This window comes from Panulirus ornatus, chromosome 65 (genome assembly GCF_036320965.1).
Source record: "Panulirus ornatus isolate Po-2019 chromosome 65, ASM3632096v1, whole genome shotgun sequence".
NCBI lineage: Eukaryota > Metazoa > Arthropoda > Malacostraca > Decapoda > Palinuridae > Panulirus > Panulirus ornatus.
The window spans coordinates 9,931,940-9,951,736 of NC_092288.1; the positions used below are offsets into that span (position 1 = coordinate 9,931,940).

The window sequence follows — 19,797 nt, forward strand, 5'->3', positions numbered from 1 at the left end:
GGTCGAATGATGGCAGGGCCAGGTCGAATGATGATGGCAGGGCCAGGTCGAATGATGATGGCAGGGCCAGGTCGAATGATGGCAGGGCCAGGTCGAATGATGATGGCAGGACCAGGTCGAATGATGATGGCAGGACCAGGTCAAATGATGGCAGGACCAGGTCGAATGATGATGACAGGACCAGGTCGAATGACGGCAGGACCAGGTCGAATGATGGCAGGACCAGGTCGAATGACGGCAGGACCAGGTCGAATGATGGCAGGACCAGGTCGAATGATGGCAGGGCCAGGTCGAATGATGATGGCAGGACCAGGTCGAATGATTGATGGCAGGACCAGGTCGAGGCATACAAGCCCTCCCGCTGGGCTTTTGTACCCATGGTGGTCCGCCCTGCCCTTGCCTGGCAGGATGGAGAGAGAGAGAGAGAGAGAGAGAGAGAGAGAGAGAGAGAGAGAGAGAGAGAGAGAGAGAGAGAGAGAGAGAGAGAGAGAGAGAGAGAGAGAGAGAATCATAAATTTTGATTTTATGAATTTTGACCGTAGTGAGGATTTCAGGTAATAAACGATGTATATCCTCGTTACTTGTATACTCTCGTTACGAGTATATTCTCGTTACGTGTATACTCTCGTTACGTGTATACCCTCGTTACGTGTATACCCTCGTTACGTGCATACCCTCGTTAAGTGGTGACAGCCACTTAAGATCTCCGAAGTCTGACGAACCATCACCCTTCAAAAACAATTTCATGTCGAGATATATAATAATTCTATGTTTTATTTTGTATCGTATTATATCTATTCCTCCACCTCCATCTCCTCCTGTCTCACGTTAGACACACCTCACTCACCTGTCTCTTAACCTGCCACCACCAGTGACCCGTCACTCAGTACTTACCACACTTACCCTGCAGCTGAGCATCCGCTGCAGGCAATCATCTCACGACGTCTCGTATTTCGCACACGTCGTCCCCCACCAATCACATTTTCTCTCATTAAACTTCATTTCCCGTCACTCTCATCATCCCGTGACACTTCCTTCAACCGCCAAGTCCCTCCCGTCACACTTCCTTCAACCGTCAAGTCCCTCCCGTCACACTTCCTTCAACCGTCAAGTCCCTCCCGTCACACTTCCTTCAACCGTTATGTCCCTCCCGTCACACTTCCTTCAACCGTCAAGTTCCTCCCGTCACACTTCCTTCAACCGTCATGTCCCTCCCGTCACACTTCCTTCAACCGTCATGTCCCTCCCGTCACACCTCCTTCATGTCATGTCCCTCCCGTCACACTTCCTTCATGTCATGTCCCTCCCGTCACACCTCCTTCATGTCATGTCCCTCCCGTCACACCTCCTTCATGTCATGTCCCTCCCGTCACACCTCCTTCATGTCATGTCCCTCCCGTCACACTTCCTTCATGTCATGTCCCTCCCGTCACACTTCCTTCATGTCATGTTCTTAACCCATTCGTTCTCCGTTGTTTTTTTTCCTCTCCTCTCCCCGTCACACTTAACCCGTCACGTTCATTCCATCATTCTCAACTCGTCCCTCTCTCTCCTCCCGTCACATTCAACCAGTCTTCGTTCACAATCCTCGCAGCCCACAACCAGACAGAGAGAGAGAGAGAGAGAGAGAGAGAGAGAGAGAGAGAGAGAGAGAGAGAGAGAGAGAGAGAGAGAGAGAGAGAGAGAGAGAGAGAGCCAGCCAGCCCCCACTGTCCATTAGGATACTTCTGTATATTTTCACAAGACTGTGAATGTAATTATGAATAATTAATTCACTGCCATACGAATGAAAAATAAGCGACTGTGACTTTTTGAGATGGAAAGCAACCACTAGCATGGTGAGTTTTTGAAGTGCGAGGGAATTATGGATAATAATTGTACCTTTCATCACTGTTCTGTGTGAAGAAGATTAACTTATCTCTTTTTATGCTGGAGGTTCGAGTCACGGACAAAAGCCACTGAAATATGAAAGGGGGGGGGGAGGGAGAAAAGGGAGGAGGAAATATATTTAAGGGGTTTTTAGAGGAACAGAAAGATCTGCCGGGAGAAGAAGAAAAAAAAGAGGTAGGGATATGGGAAGTCTTGATTGTCAGGGAAGATATCAAGAAGGTTTTTTTCAAAAACTCTAAAGTTTAGCGGTGTATGGAAAGAAACAGACGTCGCAACCCTGAGTTGCCAACGGCCCACACAGCAATCAAGTGACGCGTTAGCTTGTCGTGTGGTCTAGGTGATGAATAGCGGGGACACACAGGCAACCTCCTCTCGAATACAAGATCCAGAGCAATAACTATAGAAACGAGAGAGTAAACCAACACTGCGGAGTAGGTGAAAAGCGGGTCCAGTTTCGATGTTAGACTGTGAGAGGTGATAAGTCAGACTGCTTTGGATCCGACTCTGTCTAGTATGTAGAACTAGAACCTCCTCAGATGTCATAGTACCTCATCCAATAACAAATCAATCCCTTCTATTAATGGAAACAAAATAGCATCTGAACAGATCTCCCAGTTTCTTAAGAGACATAATTAGTTATATTTGTAAGTTACCTGAGTTAGATGTGTCAGGGTACAAACCTGGGGGACGACGTTGCTGATGGGGAAAGAGAGGAAGGTTGATCCATCGACGTTTACATATATAGCTTGGCCACAGACATAGCTAGATGGGAGGGAGCAAAATGAGAAAGTGAAAGGAGGAGAAATTGGAGATGCGACTCTGATGACATATCCAGTCAAAGGGCTTTTTGGTTTCGTCAAAGGCTACGGCATAGGATTTTCCCAAGGCTCTCAGGGATGAAGACCAGACATTTGCAGGATCGGAAAGGATATCACCAGGGGATTTTTACCCTGAAGAAGGATATCAATTCTCAAAAGGGAGACTGAGATTCAAGAAGTTTAAAGAAACTAGAGTTGAGAAGGGATTCAGAGACTGGATATAATGGGAAAATCAAAGCGACAGAACAGTAAATGGATGGGTTAGAACAATCGCACATTTTGGGATAGGCTGCAACAATGCATGTTTACAAGAGGGGAAAAATTGTGGTTTTTAAACAGTAAAAAGAGACGGAAACGCCAAGACAGAACCGACCAGAAAGGGGGGCCGAGATTATGTCGTAAGAACACAAAGACTCAGGGATGGAAAAACGAATCCAGAGGGTTAGAAGAGCGGCTGTGGCGGTCTGGAACATGGGCAAGGGTGAGTAACGATATGTTCTACGTCATTAGAAATGGATAACGTAAAAGAGTCAGTCTTCTTACCAAATGTATGAGGAAGAGTTCAACCATTCTCTGTGCTTTATGGTGAAGTCTTCTTGGTAGAAGAATTCAGTTCGAGGATGAGATGATGTCTCGGCCTCATGGCAGGAACTTAAGAGAGTCGAAAAAAGTTTTAAACCTGGTAGGGTTTGGGGAAGCAGCAGTCGAGGCAAAGGAAAATAGTGGTAGATTGAAGACAAACCTCAGACCAGATGACGCCAAAGTTTGGAAATACAGAGTCCTCCTGGCGGATCAACAGATGTGCTGGTACTGGAATACACACAGACCTTTCCTTTGAAACGGAACTGTGAGTGAAGATTACACATGTAAGAAAAGTTTAACAAGAGCAGCATTATACAGTTGAGTCTCAGGGTGAAGTAAGACTTTAAGAGAGGTACACGTCTGATGGTGTTCAACAGAAAGGAGACTATTAGGACGACTACAGATGTGTGGTGGCGTGGATGGAGGAAAAGTCGGGTCTATCAAAAGGGAGCAAAAGTTTTAGAAGGGGACGGTTCTGTTACTGCCCAAGTCCTCCCACCTGCTGCTAGTGAGGTATCCAGGACAGAATACAACCAGCCACTGATGTAGCCAGGCCAGTACGCAACCAGCAACTGATGTAGCCAGGACAGTACACAACCAGCCACTGATGTAGCCAGGACAGTACACAACCAGCCACTGATGTAGCCAACAGTAGACAACAAAAAGGAAGCCAAAAGACGTATCCAGGTCTGGGAAACACAAACCATTACAGCCAAGGAGTCATAACAGCCAGGTGTACAGTTAAACGCAGAGGTGGCGCACAAGAGGCACTCAGTGGAACACGAGAGGAATGTATGAGGAGGTTTCCAGGAGGCTGAGACGTCAGGAGCATAGAGTGGGTGGGTGGGTGGGTGCCCCGTGGCTGTCTGCTGGTCCAGGGGCAGGTTAAGAGGTCGTGAGAGCCAGGAGGGAACGTAAATATTACCAACACCTGCTGGGGAAGGTGCATCGTGGATAATGAACTACCCGCAAGGCTACAAGGGCTGATTATCATCCCTCCGCTCCCTCACAATAGGGCCGGTGTTCCCGAGCTCCGACGGGTGAAAATGTGGGACCAATTTACCGCAACAAAACTCGGTGTAAACTGTACCGAAAGTAATGAAAATGCTTTCATGCGACGCTAAGAGACTGGCCTACGTGCGGCTAGGCGGTAGCGGCGGTTTTCGTGAAGTTACAACGCGAACGGGTCGGTCTTACGCCCCCCAGGGGCGGAGGAGTTATTCTTCTGACCCTCCCTACCAGAGGTTTTATATGCTTCACAGACGACTGCAGAGCATGTACGAGAGAGAGAGAGAAAAAAAACGGTGAAGTGGCAGAAGGAGAGGAGAGTTATTGTCACGATTGAGGTGTGGCGGAGGAAGAGTACCTCCCACTTTATATACCTATAAAGATATGTTCTGTTCACTCGTTGACGTCGATTTGCTAATTATGAAACTTACACGAGAACTAGACGTAAACCTTGTTGAATAAACCGCCGTAGACGTTCATTCGCTACCGTGCAGAGTCCAGTGTTGGCTGTCGTGCAGGGCACAGTGCCTGAAATTCAATTCCGAAACACAAAAGTCCAATCGTCACTTCCTGCATCTGTGCCTCGGCCCTCGGTGCAAAATCTTCCTTTCTGAGCCCCTGCCTCTACGTTTCAGCCCTCCCTGAAGCCCCTGCCTCTACGCTTCAGCCCTCCCTGCCTCTCTGCTTCAGCCCTCCCTATAACCCAGACCTCCCTCCCTCTCCAAAGGCAATCTGAGGGTGGGGGTACGAGGGAGCAAGAGAAGTTATTGTTTTAAAAGAAAATCCTGCAGGAGGTGTTGGCGGGACTCACCAGACCAGGTCCTCAGACTCCTGACTTACTGCTGCAAGGGTCCGGTCATGCCCGCGCGCTCTCTCCCACCCTCTCTCTCTCTCTCTCTCTCTCTCTCTCTCTCTCTCTCTCTCTCTCTCTCTCTCTCTCTCTCTCTCTCGTCCTCCTCCTCCGCCAGGCCTGCCGCGCCGCCCGCCTCTTGGGCCGTAATTGAGGCCACTAACAAAAGTGCAATTTCCGCCCGACGGCAATTTTCGTGACGCCAGTTAAAATGCAAATTCCGCCAGAGACGAAAGGAGACAAATATCAACTTGAAAACTTTGTTGGACGTCTGCGAGAGACTTAAGAGAGATTATAGAGCCTGGAGACTTGCCTGCGTGAGTGTTTTGAGACGAGTTTCTTATTCTCATCCTTGACTTGACACAGCGCACTGATCTTCCAGACTGTCCCGTCAAGCTGTGTGGATTCAGCCATAAGAATTGGGCCATATTCTTATAGAATGAGGAAAGAGGTTGATGCAATTATTCAGCAAAGTTTGTGTGAAGCTCATGGTTGAAGAGATTACGTCATTTTTTTTCTTCTCTTTTTCATAAGTTTGAGGAAATGTTCCGTCCAGCCCATGGAACGGAACAGCTCAGGCCCACGGAACAGACCAGCTAGTTGCTCCTGATATAGAACCCACACAGAACCCACTGCTACAGATGTAGAACCCGCTACCCCTGATGGAGAACGACTACCCTGATGTAGAGCTCTGCTAAACCGACTGGCACAGACGTAGAACTCACATCCCTGATATAGAAACCATTGGCCGTCGTAGAAACCGCTTTCCCCCCTCACGTCGAAACCATTAATATCACGGGCAGAGCTCGCTACCGTTAATGTAAAACCCACTACCCGGGATGTAGAGCATGCTAACCCTGGTGAACACCACCCGACCCTTGATGTACAGACCCTTACCTCTGTTGTGCAAACCTCCTCCCCCCATCCCTCATGTACATGCCCCTACCCCTGGTGTACGACTATGCACAAGCTACAACCCCATGTACACGACCAGCAATCCTCCGTGTACACCTAAGTACCTCTAACATATTTTCACTGTCATTATGATCACCATTATAATCGTTATCAATTACAACACTGATACTACAACATCTCATACCACTACCTTTCTTGTTGTTTCTTATAAATCTAGTCATCATCGAAGATAACTTACGATAAACGCTGCAGTTTAGTCGAACCTCCTGGGAATCGTATATAACATGTTTAATTAAAGTATCTTTTTTTTTCACAGGCGAATGTACACTGATCGGCCGCCTTGACTGACACTGAACTGCTATGGTCTATGTGTAGAGAGAGAACACGGCCGCACGCCTCCCTCGTCACTTACTGGCTTCCCTTGGATCCTCAATGTACATTTGAAGATCACACACACACACACACAACAGGAACAAGCAAAGTTTATAGACTATGATGATGCCATGTGTTGTAGACCGCCTACCCACCTACCTACGCTCTACAGGAGTCATTCTCCTTCCTCTAGCAATACTCACTGACGTATTCACAGCCTCCTGACGAAGGCCATGTAGGAGTCTATCGTTGATGTATGTGAGATGAAGAAATCAGAGCAGGGTCGCAGCTGAACAAATCTGTTTGTTTTTAAAACTCTTCACATCACAAAAGAAGCGAAACCCTCGCGATTAACTCATAAAAAAAAGAAAGTCTTTTAAAACGGCAACGAAAGATCTTTAAGTCTGATGGCAAACGTACTCTTATAACTCGCTCACAAAAAAAATAAGAAAGCGAAGAACTTGTGGACTTTTTAATCTATTTACTTCTCAGAAGTTTAATCCACTACCCCCACCCCCACCCAACCCCCACCTCCACCATCCCCTAAGACACACACACACACACACACACACACACAAAGAAAATGGCCCCGACAGCTGGAACTAAAGTCCAGCAGAAGAGACGAGGCTCATGATAGTGTTTCATATTCTTTACAATTACTACACCTAGGCGGAAGCTCATTCCAATATCCTACCATTATGCAAGTGAGGGGGGAAAAACTTTCTTTTTGTCCAGGTTGCCATTGCATCGCCTTCCTTTTACCTTCAGACTGTCATATATACATAGTCACTGAATCTCTGCATAAAGTGAAAAAGAAATCTTCGTATAGTGTGTTACTGTAACGATCTGGTTCTCTTGTTAACTCCTATTGGGTCTAAAAGCCGAAGAGTAATTTTAGGGTCTTCAAGTCAGTCCTCTTAAAGCTTACTGTGAGGGAAGGGATTATATGGGTTGCTTGTCAACACTACATCCCCCCGCAGTGCACTGACGATCATTATAACACTGGGTAGTAAGGCAGGCAAGCAAGCAAGCAGTATGACCCTCGCAGGAGGCACTCCTTCTCCTGCAGTCTCGTCCGCAACTGCTCCCGTGAGGAGCTTAAACTTATCAACAATCTACGCGAGAGGACAGAGACTGAGCTTGCTCTTCTCTCTCTCTCTCTCTCTCTCTCTCTCTCTCTCTCTCTCTCTCTCTCTCTCTCTCTCTCTCTCTCTCTCTGCTTCTGCGAAAGATCGCAGCCTAATTGTTCTCATATCAACATTTTCTTTGTATGACGAAAAGAAAAGTAAAAGAATTCCTTTCACGACATTCACCAGGAGTTGGCCGCGTTATGCTTGAAAACACCTTAATAATTGGGAGCCAGCGGGACATATTAACGCGGTGAGGAGGAGGTTGTTTTTTCAATGATGGTCTTTCATCTAATGTTTATCCTCAGCAGAACCTACAAGATCTCTCCAGCTCGGTCTAAACACTGGTTCATTCGATCCAACATTCATAGAATACCACCTCGTTTTGGAGAGGCCCGACTATAGGTAACGAAGAACTTCTTGACCCTTAACAATGCTAAAAACAACCTTGGAAATAAGAGCGACAAAGGCACTAACAAACACAGCAAAGAATGTAGGCGGAGGGAAGAGGGAGCGGGCGAGACCGTGCGAGCGAGCGAGCGAGGGACGAACAACTAAAGCAGCGATGAAGATTGTATCTGAGTGAATATTAAAAGTTTCTGATTACTTTCTATCCTACCGGAGACCCAGGGGCTGCGGGGAGGGCAGGAATGGATCCTCCTGGGAGCTCCTAGGACTTGGGAGTTAGGCGGAGGGATCCGAGGCTGGGATACGACGGGAATCGTTGGAGTGGAGATGAACTGATCTGGGGAGAGTAAATAGTCGCTAGGCACCGGATAGGGAGACAGTTAGGGGAAGGGAAGTGGTGAAATGAGTGTCATTGGAGACGGTAGTATAAGATGGAAGGTAAGAGCAGTCAGTAGTTACTAGGATCAGAATATGATCACTCAGGAGACAAGGAAGAGATGTGTAGTAGGGTAGGAAGTTGAAACAAGGGAACTGGGCGTCACTACCCTTGCGTCAGCGTGTGGAGCGAGCTAGGCTTGGGAACTCTAGTTCGGCGAAATCAATTCCCATGATTTGTGCCTATGTGCACTTAATTCACAAACACAAACACACACACACACACACACACATATATATATATATATATATATATATATATATATATATATATATATATATATATATATATATCATGAAGCCTCAATACTATTTTTTGTGGATGGGATCCTGGGACTGTAACTCAATTTCCAAACCAAGAACTGCATTCAGTAGCAGGGACAGGATGGACTCCTTTGAACCGATTAGTTCGTCGACGGGACTGTGCTGTATCATCAACAGCCCCGCCTAAGGTTACTTTTTCATTTACGGTGTAGCCATGAGCACTGCAGAGTTCGGTAACACCTGCTCTTTTATAATGAACATCAGTATTCAATTACTAGGCTTCTACCGTGGGCAAGATAACCCCATGTTTGGTTTTTCTGGCTTGGTTTACCCGGCCTGGTTTATCCGGCTAACCATGGTTTATCCGCCTCGAAGGTAAATTTCTTGGTTCCGTCATATACACAGCAAAATTTTTACCTCACTGGATCCTTCGCTCGTAAAGTGTAGCCGAGGAGCAGGTGAAGGTGTCAGCACTAAGCCGCCCACTCACAAGATTACCTACATTTTTCCCCACAAAAAAATTTCCTTCCCGCTATAGCAGCTACGGTGGTCCCTCCCTCCCTCTGTCGAGCCCATCCACGGCCTCAGCTTAGTATGGCTTACACACTTACATCTTGTTATCAGCGCCCGCCCGCCCGCCCTGACGCTCCTGCATCCCCACCTGCTTAGGGTCTTCCATCATCCTCATCTGCTTAAGTTCCTGCATCCCCACCTGATTAGGTTCCTGCATCCCCACCTCTGACTAACGTCTATGCACTGAAACGAAAGCCTACCATCTATAGCCGAACTTTACCGACCAGTACCGTAGTCTCTCCTGGCTGCTTCAAATGCCTTGTTTCAGCCCCGACAGCATATCGGGTTTCGTATACCAGTGCTTCAGCTTACTACATCCCGTGCAGGCATCTCACTCTCGTGAATATTCAAACCTTCGGCATCTTATTGCCTCAACCTTTCCATTTCCCCTCGGTTTTCTCTACCCCTCCCCTCCTCCTCCAATTCAGCCTCATAAATCCTCCTTTTCAGTGCTTCTTCGCCCATCCTTCCCATATGTCCAAACCATTACCTAACACACTACCCTCTTCCGTTCTTTTGTATTCAGGGATTACTGTACTTTCAAATATGTCCAACTTGCCATAAGAGACACTGCCTCCCATACACTCTTAATTGCCCCTTTCTCATACTGCAACTCAAACTCCCATGGTTCAATCCGCAGCCATAACTCACTTACTGAGAGCACCTCGCTTCCTTCAGGTTTGCTCCGCTGAAACACACGCAACCCATCCTGTCTCTCGGAAAACGCAGTTGTATTGAGAAATAATCAGGGCATGAGTGAACATCTTCAGCTCTATTGGCTTGTTTCGTTATTACTTGTACCAATATCACCCTCAAAAAGGAATGGATACTATGACTGTAATACTTTGGACACTAAGACTGTAATACCTACAGTGAGAGAGTCTGTACCAAGGATTAAGCAAGCTTAGGAAATCTGAAACGTAACTTCAATCAACTGAACCATGAAAGACTACCATGAAATTAACACGAAACAAGAAAAGCAAACGTTCTTTAGACTAGAAATAACTCAATCATAAAAAAACTATTTTACGCAAGATACACATAAACATGATGATGTACAAAGGTGAATAGAAAGACATACCATTTCCTCAGAACTGAAATAAAAAACTTGTCAACACAAAATTTCTAACACTGTAAACAGACATCTAACAATTTGACGGCCCAAAACATAACCGAATCAAACTTCTTTTAAAAACACAGTAATTCTGGAGATACCTTGTCTGGATTATGCTGAGTGCATTGCCAGTAGGACAGGAAGGACTCCAGTGTGAACACGTCACTGTCTAAGGAGCTACTGGCCAACAGAGAGAAACATGCTGCCAACATCGGGTGGTCGGTGTCGTGAGCGCGATGAAGAGTTGTTTGGTGACTAGGCTAGTTCGCTCGTTCTGAGCACCCGAAAGTATTCATAGATGCATGTCTTTTCGTCTTGCCAATATGCAAAGCATTACAGTTCTATTACTTGTACCAGTAGACCATAGACAACTGCAAATCCTCGGGAAAAACGTCCTTGAGAAATGACTGGATCGTGTTTTGTTTTTATTCTAAACAACCTTAACAGTAGTCTAAGAATACCTCGTAACAGTCAGTTGGTTGCGTATTCAGTCACTGCTTCTACAAGTGAACAGAATAGGGAAATAGATCACCACTCGTGGCATAGCTGGTGACTACACTGACCGACATTATTTGCTTAGTGTCCTTCTAACTTGTTCGCTGCAGTATCGAGCTGCACTGAGTACCGACCACAGCGCCATCTGTGAAGTTCTCAACATATCCACACAGAAACTCTGCGTTTCGCATTACTTTATACTTCAATTTGATTCATAATATCTACTGTTTTCTGAAATATTTGCACTGTTAACCATTAGATAAAGGGGGGGGGGGGGGGCATGAGAAAGCAGCAGCTACTGTGTGCAGCCTGCAATGGAATACACAAAGTTAAAGACAAGTGTAAAAACTCTGCTTCAGACTTTACAATCCTGCTATTTCTCCACTCCATCATGTCAGCAGCTGATGTTTTGGTTTTCTGTCGGTGATTTGCTAAAGCTCGACAAAGCGAAATGCTGTCCTTTAGCTAAAGACTTGTCCTCGTAATGTTTTTTCTCATAAATGCATTCACACCAGGTAACCTATTCGTCTAATAGAAAATCCAAAACACTAAGTCGCTAACGTGAAGCGCACTATCTGTGATAATTATCAGGAGACTCTGGGTTTGAATAGCTGAAAACTTCGAAACCAGCAGAGGACGGTCAGACTTCGGAGGTTCAAAGACTCCCCTGAGTACTTCGAAAAGTTAACTCCAGGGGACTAAAGTCGTTCATGTACAGTTTCGAAGACTCAAGACTTGTCGCGTTACTTTTGTCAGCGACTATTAACGTTGAACGAAGTCAGTGGAAAACCATTCATATGTATTTTCTTTTCAGTGATTCTGGTTAAATGTGAAATATAGAAAAATGAGTTGAATAAAAGACGTACATTTGGCGCAGGTGACCAGTAAATGTTGGGTTCTTTATACACTATAGCAATCAAAACAATTCACATGATTACTAACATCAGCATCAGGAAAGCTGAGGACATTCCCTTCCTCTGTTTCCGAAGTATAAGTCATAAGCCCTCAGTCACACAGCTCATACCTAGTACAACGAATATAATTAGCTAATGGGAATAGAACGACAGTAACCATGGGTTCCCTTAATGACAACCACACTCTAAGTAACATCTCTTGAGCTTTTCACAACACTGTGGCCTCCTTAAACACAGCCCAAACGATGTTCAACATAGCAACGGAAGGGATCAGTCAACAGTCACTATCTACCATGCGTAAAAAAAAGAAAAAGAATGTTACTACCGGAGCATTGCAAGTGACTGCAGGGTGGTTTGTACGAAATCTCCGCGTGCCACTCGCTCAGTGTTACTCGCTCAGTGTATGACAATCAGCAACCTGGGCATAAGACAATCACATGAAACGATGACTTTAAAACGCAGGAGCTGAGATGATAACAAAGCGCTGCTGCTGCCACACACACACACACACACACACACACTGATGCAAAGTTAGTGTGTGTGTGTGTGTGTGTGTGTGTGTGTGTGGAGGCTGTTGGCGTCATATAAGCATGTTTAATGTCAGGCAGTGTGACCAGGAAACCTAAGATGGAGTATGGCAGTACTTATTGACTAAGATACCCACGTACTTTATAATCAGCCCCGCTTGTAGTGGCGGTGCGTCAGACACCTCTGCTGAGCGGAGACTCGTCACCCCCTCACCCCCAAGCTGCTTGTGAATGGTTCTCCCCCACCCGTCGCTTACGTACCCAGGAGGTAGGCAAGAGGGATCATCTGCTGTCGTGTTCCTGGAGAACCCGAGTTTCGGTTGCGGCCAGAGCGGAGTAGATTCGTCAGAGGGAACTTTGAGTTGGTCTTATGTGTCCATGGGATGGTTCTCTCTCCTCTGTTGATATACGTACACAACTATATCACTACTCACTGCCGTGTTGATGAATGCACACAACGATACGACTTGGCTGTTGCCCTGGTAACTGCACATGAACCTGCGACTCTTTGACCGTTTAAATTTTATTATATACACATCACCGTATGGCTATAATTAGCGCAAACAGCTACTCGGTGTATGCAACTACACTCCACTAATCTACTAATGTGTGAGATACCATATGATCACATTAGAAGTAAAATCTAATTACTTTCGTTCGTTCTCATTAGGTTGCCGGGAGGTTTCTAATGTTTTCTTGCCAGGTTTCAGGCATCGCCAGACACGACCTACCGAGACTCACTGGTTCAGACGACCTCCTCCGCTGTTCACTAGTTCATGTGACCAAACTCTAATGTTTGTATCTGTTGGTGGAATGCTATGAATAGTTCTGGACACTGTACTTCAAATCCATCTAAATTTGTTCATAAGACTGGTGAGATTTTGCGTTATCGGAAAAAAAGATATATAAACCAGTTAGAATATCTGTTGCAGATGTAAGAGCGCGCGCGCCTGTCCATCAGCACTGGGACACACGACTGTCTATCAGCACTGGGACACACGACTATCCATCAACACTGGGGAAAACGACTTCTATCAGCATTGGGGAACACGACCGTCCATCAGCAATGGGGAAGACGACCATCCATCAGCTCACTGGAGAACACGACCATCTATCAGCACTGAGGAACACGACCGTCCATCAGCACTGGGGAACACGATCGTCCATCAGCACTAGGGAACACGACCCGCCACCGGCGACAGCCAGACAGCCACTGATCCTCGCCTCTGTTGATGACCCAAACCTTCCTCCACCCTCAGTGATCCCCAGCTCCATTGGCTCCTCCCCCATCTCTCTCTCTCTCTCTCTCTCTCTCTCTCTCTCTCTCTCTCTCTCTCTCTCTCTCTCTCTCTCTCTGCAGCAGAATCTCAACGATCTACCTCTGGCGTACTTTGCAATCTCCTCCTCCGAGGAACTTCAGGTTGCCACTGCCTCTTAGCTATAGGGATTCAGATCGTCAATTAAATAACAATATATTCCATAAATCTGGGAAACCAGTGGGCAAAAGAGAGAAAAAATGACATGGGAGACAAATCCTAAACGAGACGACCCCAGAGTGTGGAGACTCAAGGTCCAAGAGACGTGCAACAGGCAAAGTTTTAGTGGTGTAATAAGCAGATATTCCTCCTTCACGCGGAGCCATGAGTGAAGGCATGAAAGGCTGAAGAGCGCGAGAGAGATTAATGAAAAAAAAAAAAAAGCTTCACACGGTACAGTAGTCCCTGCAAGACAGCGGGAGACCTGCTAGCTGCACGGTGGTCAGCAGGAGAGAGAGAGAGAGAGAGACAGAGAGAGAGAGAGAGAGAGAGAGAGAGAGAGAGAGAGAGAGAGAGAGAGAGAGAGAGAGAGAGAGAGAATGGGAATAATAGGAAAACGAGTGAGAATAAAACATTTAGATCCGTCACAGCGCCAAGGGTCTCAGGAGAAGTTGATACTGTTGCTACCTCAAGCCTTTTCCTCTCGTTGGTAGCAGGGACAGCTGGGGGAACTGGAGATTAAAGGTTGTGATCAGATTACCCCTCACTCTTCTCTCTTTCATTGCGAGCAAATTTAAGGTCTGTAGCCTCTCCCTGTTATTCATCTCCATTAATTCTGGTTCCATCTTTGTTGTTCTCCTCTATGCCTTCTCTTAGATTTGTGTGTCTCTTTTACTGCGGTGATCAAACTTTGAGAAACATATTCTAGTTTTGGTCTTACGTGGTATGTGAACAGCTCCCTGAATAAATATTTCCTTAACCATGAACTTGAATGCACTTCTAATATTTGAGTGTGTGTGTGTGTGTGTGTGTGTGTGTGTGTGTGTGTGTGTGTGTAATAATCCATCTGATAGCTCAACTACGCATCACTTTCAATAAATTCTTACCTTTGTGACAAGCAAATATACACAATGTATTACCAGTTTTGAAAGGCTATTAATTATTTCCCAACAGTTGGAAAATAAGAGAAAATGGCAAATGTGGACCAAAATATCCATTCGAGAGATTCAAATAACCATTTTCTCTCTCATTTTCTTCCTCACCATAAACAGTGGGTTACTTAAGGTCCTCCTCAGTGCTCGGCAGTGTGTAGTGCCGGTCTTCCCCCAGCAGGAGTGCCTGCGTAGCGGCAGTTCGTCAGAGCCTTCGCGTGTCGCCACCATTACCAGACGTCACCAGCAGCCAGGAGCCAGCAGTTTCATTACACCGGAGCAGAACCCGTCACCTCTTTACAACCCGTTTATCGTTTTTATTGTGAGACTCTGCGTTTTACGTTTTCTATCCTTTTACACAGTCGTGGAGAATGAGGGCACAGGTTCGCTTCCCGTCGCTGTTTATGTGATGGTGTTTTGTTTTCTGGTACGTGAGCTACGCAAAATCATGCCCTTTATTCATTACCATTATGATGTAATTATACACCTTGTGATGATAAAAACTGATTGTGTTTTTCTTCTTGAGCATCATGGACAAATAATACTTGTTAAAGGCTCACACAATCACCAGTGTGTGTTTCAAGCACTGAGCAGTCTGTAGGCATAACCCGCTTCGATAGTACGCTAGGCTTCATGTATCGGTGAGGCTGTATAACACCAGACCTCAATAAACACTCGTAGAACAAGTCAGGTACGCATGACACATCTCAGATAACGTGTCGGGTAGACTAAGCAACGCTCAGAATACTGCCTCTTTTAAGTACACTGATGACAAGGATGAAATAACTGCTCAAAATGATTAATCTTGCATGCAGGTGCTCAGCGGGTTGGTTGGTCCGCCAAGGCAATCAATCCACAGCAACCTAAACAGCAGCGGGCGAGGCTTGGTCAAATTGCAGGAGGATGAACCCTTGCCTGCACGATTACCCCGGCCACTATGCATGTAAGGGCCAGATACCCGCACAGGAAGCCTCGGTGAATGAAACCTTCCCCTCCCCAACCTAGGGTCTTCCTGTGTCGTGCGTGAGCCGCCCGGACGGATAAAGTCAACAAATAGTCAACAAGGTAACTTAGGATTGTCGCTGGGAGTTCGCTAGCCAGTCCGACCGCCCAGCCGACGACTTTTTTGACCATAGAAGAGAAATCATCATATCAGGTAATGTTTTGTTTGTAAGTAACGGAGCTAAACTGACCATGTGGACCTAGAGCGAAGATAACATCTTGGGAGAGAAGATAATTCACCATCTATACCCTGAAAATTCAAATTTAAATATCCATAAAAATCTCAAAATTTTAATCTGTTTAATCCTGCGAATGCCCAGCAAGCTACCACACAAGCACCAACAGATGATATAATTTGTCTTTCATACAATTTTTTTTAACAAAAAAGATTAGAAAATCCCCCCCACGATGGCCTTACATGAAACGAAAAGGAACATAAGAAACCATTTCTCTTCAGAGGTTAAGACGTAAGCGGTTCACTGGTCGGGCAAACTGGTATTGTACCACTGACATGTACTTGACCGCTGCCACTTGACGTGCACTTGACCTGCCGCCACTTGACGTGCATATGACCGCTGCCACTTGACTGCGGCCAACCTGGACTGGACCCAACCCGGCCAGGTGGGGATGGAGAGTCTGGGGAGGAGGCGCTAAACTGTCGTACAGATCGTAAAGATATTAATGATCGGTGCCCCGCGGCAATTAGGCTGACTAGTTTGTGAAGTTTGAGGGTCAATTAAGGATGTAGGACTGAGAATTATGATCGGTGAAATGAGGCACACGAGAAGTTAATGATGGTTTTACGTACGTCTGTTGTTGGCGCTATTTCAGAACCATATTCATCCACATCTGCTATAGATACCGGTTCATATATATATATATATATATATATATATATATATATATATATATATATATATGGAGAGAGCAAGGAGAGCTTTCCTCATCCTCTACCATGTAGATATATTCACATACGTGATGTTGATTGATCCAGGAGTGTGCCTGCGAGTGTGAGCGTCAGGTAGGGCACTACAGCTCAGCTGGGGAGGTGGGTGAGGCAACACGTCGCTCCCGTGATGCTCCTCCCTTGCTGAAGTTCCTTAGCCGCCTCAGCGTCGCACACGTTTCCATGGTTACATGAGGTGGGAGGGGAGAGAGAGAGAGAGAGAGAGAGAGAGAGAGAGAGAGAGAGAGAGAGAGAGAGAGAGAGAGAGAGAGAGAGAAGACGGAGTCTTGTGGTGCGATCGTGCACCGCCAGGATACCTACAGCTCTTAAACGCCAGCTACTCCTTATCAAACCACCCTAAGCCACTCGTACTGCCATTACCTCTTCCATTACCACTCGTAATATCGTGGCCACTGCCACCATCATCATCACCACGACCACCGCCACCACACCATCAGGTATACCCTCCAGTACCAGTGGTATACGTGCACACCCACCACTCACCACGATCCGTCTTTGCTGCCTTCACGACCGCCATCACCCACCCATCCATCCTTGCTACCGTGACATCCATCATCTGTGCACTCGTGAAGGTCTGAGCCCTCACACCTGAGCCAACGTGTGGGACACGGAGACGTAACACATGTCCAAGGTCACCCTCGGCGTTCGCCTGAGTTACCAGCTGCCCTCGCTCGTCAAAGGACGAGTCAGGTCAGGGAAAGAGAGAGAGAGAGAGAGAGAGAGAGAGAGAGAGAGAGAGAGAGAGAGAGAGAGAGAGAGTAACTTGCGGTCGGGAGATCCTCCGCCGCTGGCCGTCAAATCCTTGTAAGATACTCATTCTCAAGATCTAACACTTTTACGAACACTTTCTACGCTCGTAAGACCCATCGCTTAGTCCTTCCATACCACATAGTCTTATTCTCATTACATCTTGCATCTGTGTGATCCAGCTTTTGGAATAAGATCCTACGCCTGTAAGATCTTATACCCACAAGCTACTTCGTCGATGCATTCCTTGAAGCAGCTGTTTTGGTGGAAGTCTTGCCCTCATTAGATTTCAAAATCGAATGATACTGTCGTCCTCCAAGTCTCATTGGAACGGACAGAAGACTGCAGAAGACATTAGGATCAAGTTTGGTCACAAAGAGAAAGAACTCTTCGAGACTGGGATGTTCTCAGATGAGATAAAAAAGAAAAAGGGGATCAGACAAAAGAAGACATGTTTTTGAAGAAAATCTTCGTTCAAATACAGACTCGGGGACAGACAGTCTGAGTGGACAAACTGACCCCAAAGATATAACTTTTATGAATAAAAACACCTACAAGCCAAGCGAATTCAAAACTAGAATCAAAAACTTTACTTGGATATCTTAAGTAATTGCTTTTGGTATCAGAAAATATCAAATCAAAATCTAAATGAAAACATTCTGAAAAAGAGCATTTCCGCATAACGAGAGAACATTAGGTTAACATCATCAGGTCTGCTGGGTTAAAATTTATTGTCTTCACGCAGAAACATCAGACAAATCAACACAAAACCCTTCCTCCGACCAGAGGACCAACATGTGTCAGGCGCATCGTAAACAACTTGGAGACTGTCAGTCTGCAGTTACATCCATTGGCAAACCAGGTCAACAGACGAAGCGGCCTGACTAGGACGGGCAGGGATGACACACACGGACCAAAACATTTTTGTAAACCTAGCGAGACCCAGAAGCCGCGTCCCATCCGGCAGCATAACATCTTTTCTGTCAAGATATTTTGTCAACATTTTTGATGAATGAGACAAATTGATTTTTCTCATTTCATTCCGTGTGAAGACCAAAGGAGGAGGACATTATCAAAATCATGATCGATATCAAAGATTAAATTTGTACTTCTGATTTCAGAGGAATTTTCTTTTTAAAGTTATATAAAGATGTCTCCAGCTGTTTTGACTGTATAGCGGAAGTCATTTTTAGATGGGGTTAGAGTTCTTTGTTCCTCCTACTATTCTATTCCCTATGTCTTGCTGTGTTGGTTTTTGCTTTGATGTCTATTTATTCTTCCCTTTCATCTGGATACAGCCACGATTGAGGGAATGTTTTTTTTTCTCCCCATTTCATGACGACTTCTATGCAACAAAAATCAATGTTTTTTTTTCCCGTCAGTGTGCAGACAAATCGAAATAAAACCTGAGTGAAATGATTTTGTTCAGGGAAATTTATATCTGACTCGGAACACCCAGTTATTGGTGGCTGGTGATGGAGCCAGACCTCAGCTTGCTGTCCATTGTATTTGTCACTTAGAAAAGGCGGAGTAGGACGCTGACGGAGCGACACCGAGTGGTTCAGGTAGGGTCTCGCGTCACGCTGGATATGATCAAATATTCAAGACAGTTGTTCTGTTCTACCAGTGGCTGTCGAAGGTTCTTTCTCTGGAAGCCTCCCAGGGATATTCCAATACCGTTAGGCTAAACATCTTGGAATCGAGAAATTGAGTTCAAAATCTGGTTTTCGGTATAACATTTCGTGGTCCTCAAACCCAACGAGACATTAAATATATATCTCTTATAACGTATTATTTCATGATTTTCGGTCTTGCTCTCCAGGATCCCATTTGGCTGTGACTCAGTATGGATCACAATAAAACCCTCACCCTAACATCGTGCGGGGACACATCTTTCATGACTCCATCGTCAAGGACACTTCCTCCTTAGGTACCCTATTCTAAGACCCCTCTCATGACTACATCGTTTGGTGTTCATTCATTAATGAACCGACACCACCGTTCACACCATCAGCTGCTCCTGGAGGGTCCGCACCCTACCTACCTACGTAGCTCCAGAGTACAAAGCCCTCAGGAGGCGTAACTCGGGAAATATGTGTTGGTTATCACTGGAGGAGCAGATACCCCAACACTCCTCATTGATTTACTCGATGAACTGATTGGTTAGACGTCGACCATGTGGGGAATAATTCTGACTGGCTTTTGGTCACAAGAAAAAATAGATTCTGAACTATTACTAGATATAGGATCCCTTTATTGCACTTGGCTCTTATTTATCCAGGTTTAAAGACGTGTTAGCAAGAGGGGGGAACAGAGTTGTGTTGACAGCCGTCGTCTGCCGTGTTTGGGAGAGTTGAGGAGGGGTCCCTCAGCCGTACCCTG

The 19,797-nt window shown here is 45.8% G+C and overlaps 1 protein-coding gene across 5 annotated transcripts in view; it reads right to left on the reverse strand.

Annotated features, from left to right (window-relative positions):
- Positions 1-19,797, reverse strand: part of LOC139746472 (DBH-like monooxygenase protein 1) — a 158,447-nt gene that overhangs the window by 28,911 nt on the left and 109,739 nt on the right. The window contains exon 1 of one of the 5 annotated variants that reach the window (XM_071657733.1): positions 12,554-13,484. The exons of 2 other annotated variants lie outside the window; for them this stretch is intronic. The gene's annotated coding sequence lies outside the window, so the exon portion shown is untranslated. Of the gene's footprint in view, positions 1-10,457; positions 10,554-12,433; positions 13,485-19,797 lie in introns of those variants that run through there. 2 more of the 5 variants (XM_071657736.1, XM_071657734.1) reach the window with 2 other exon arrangements.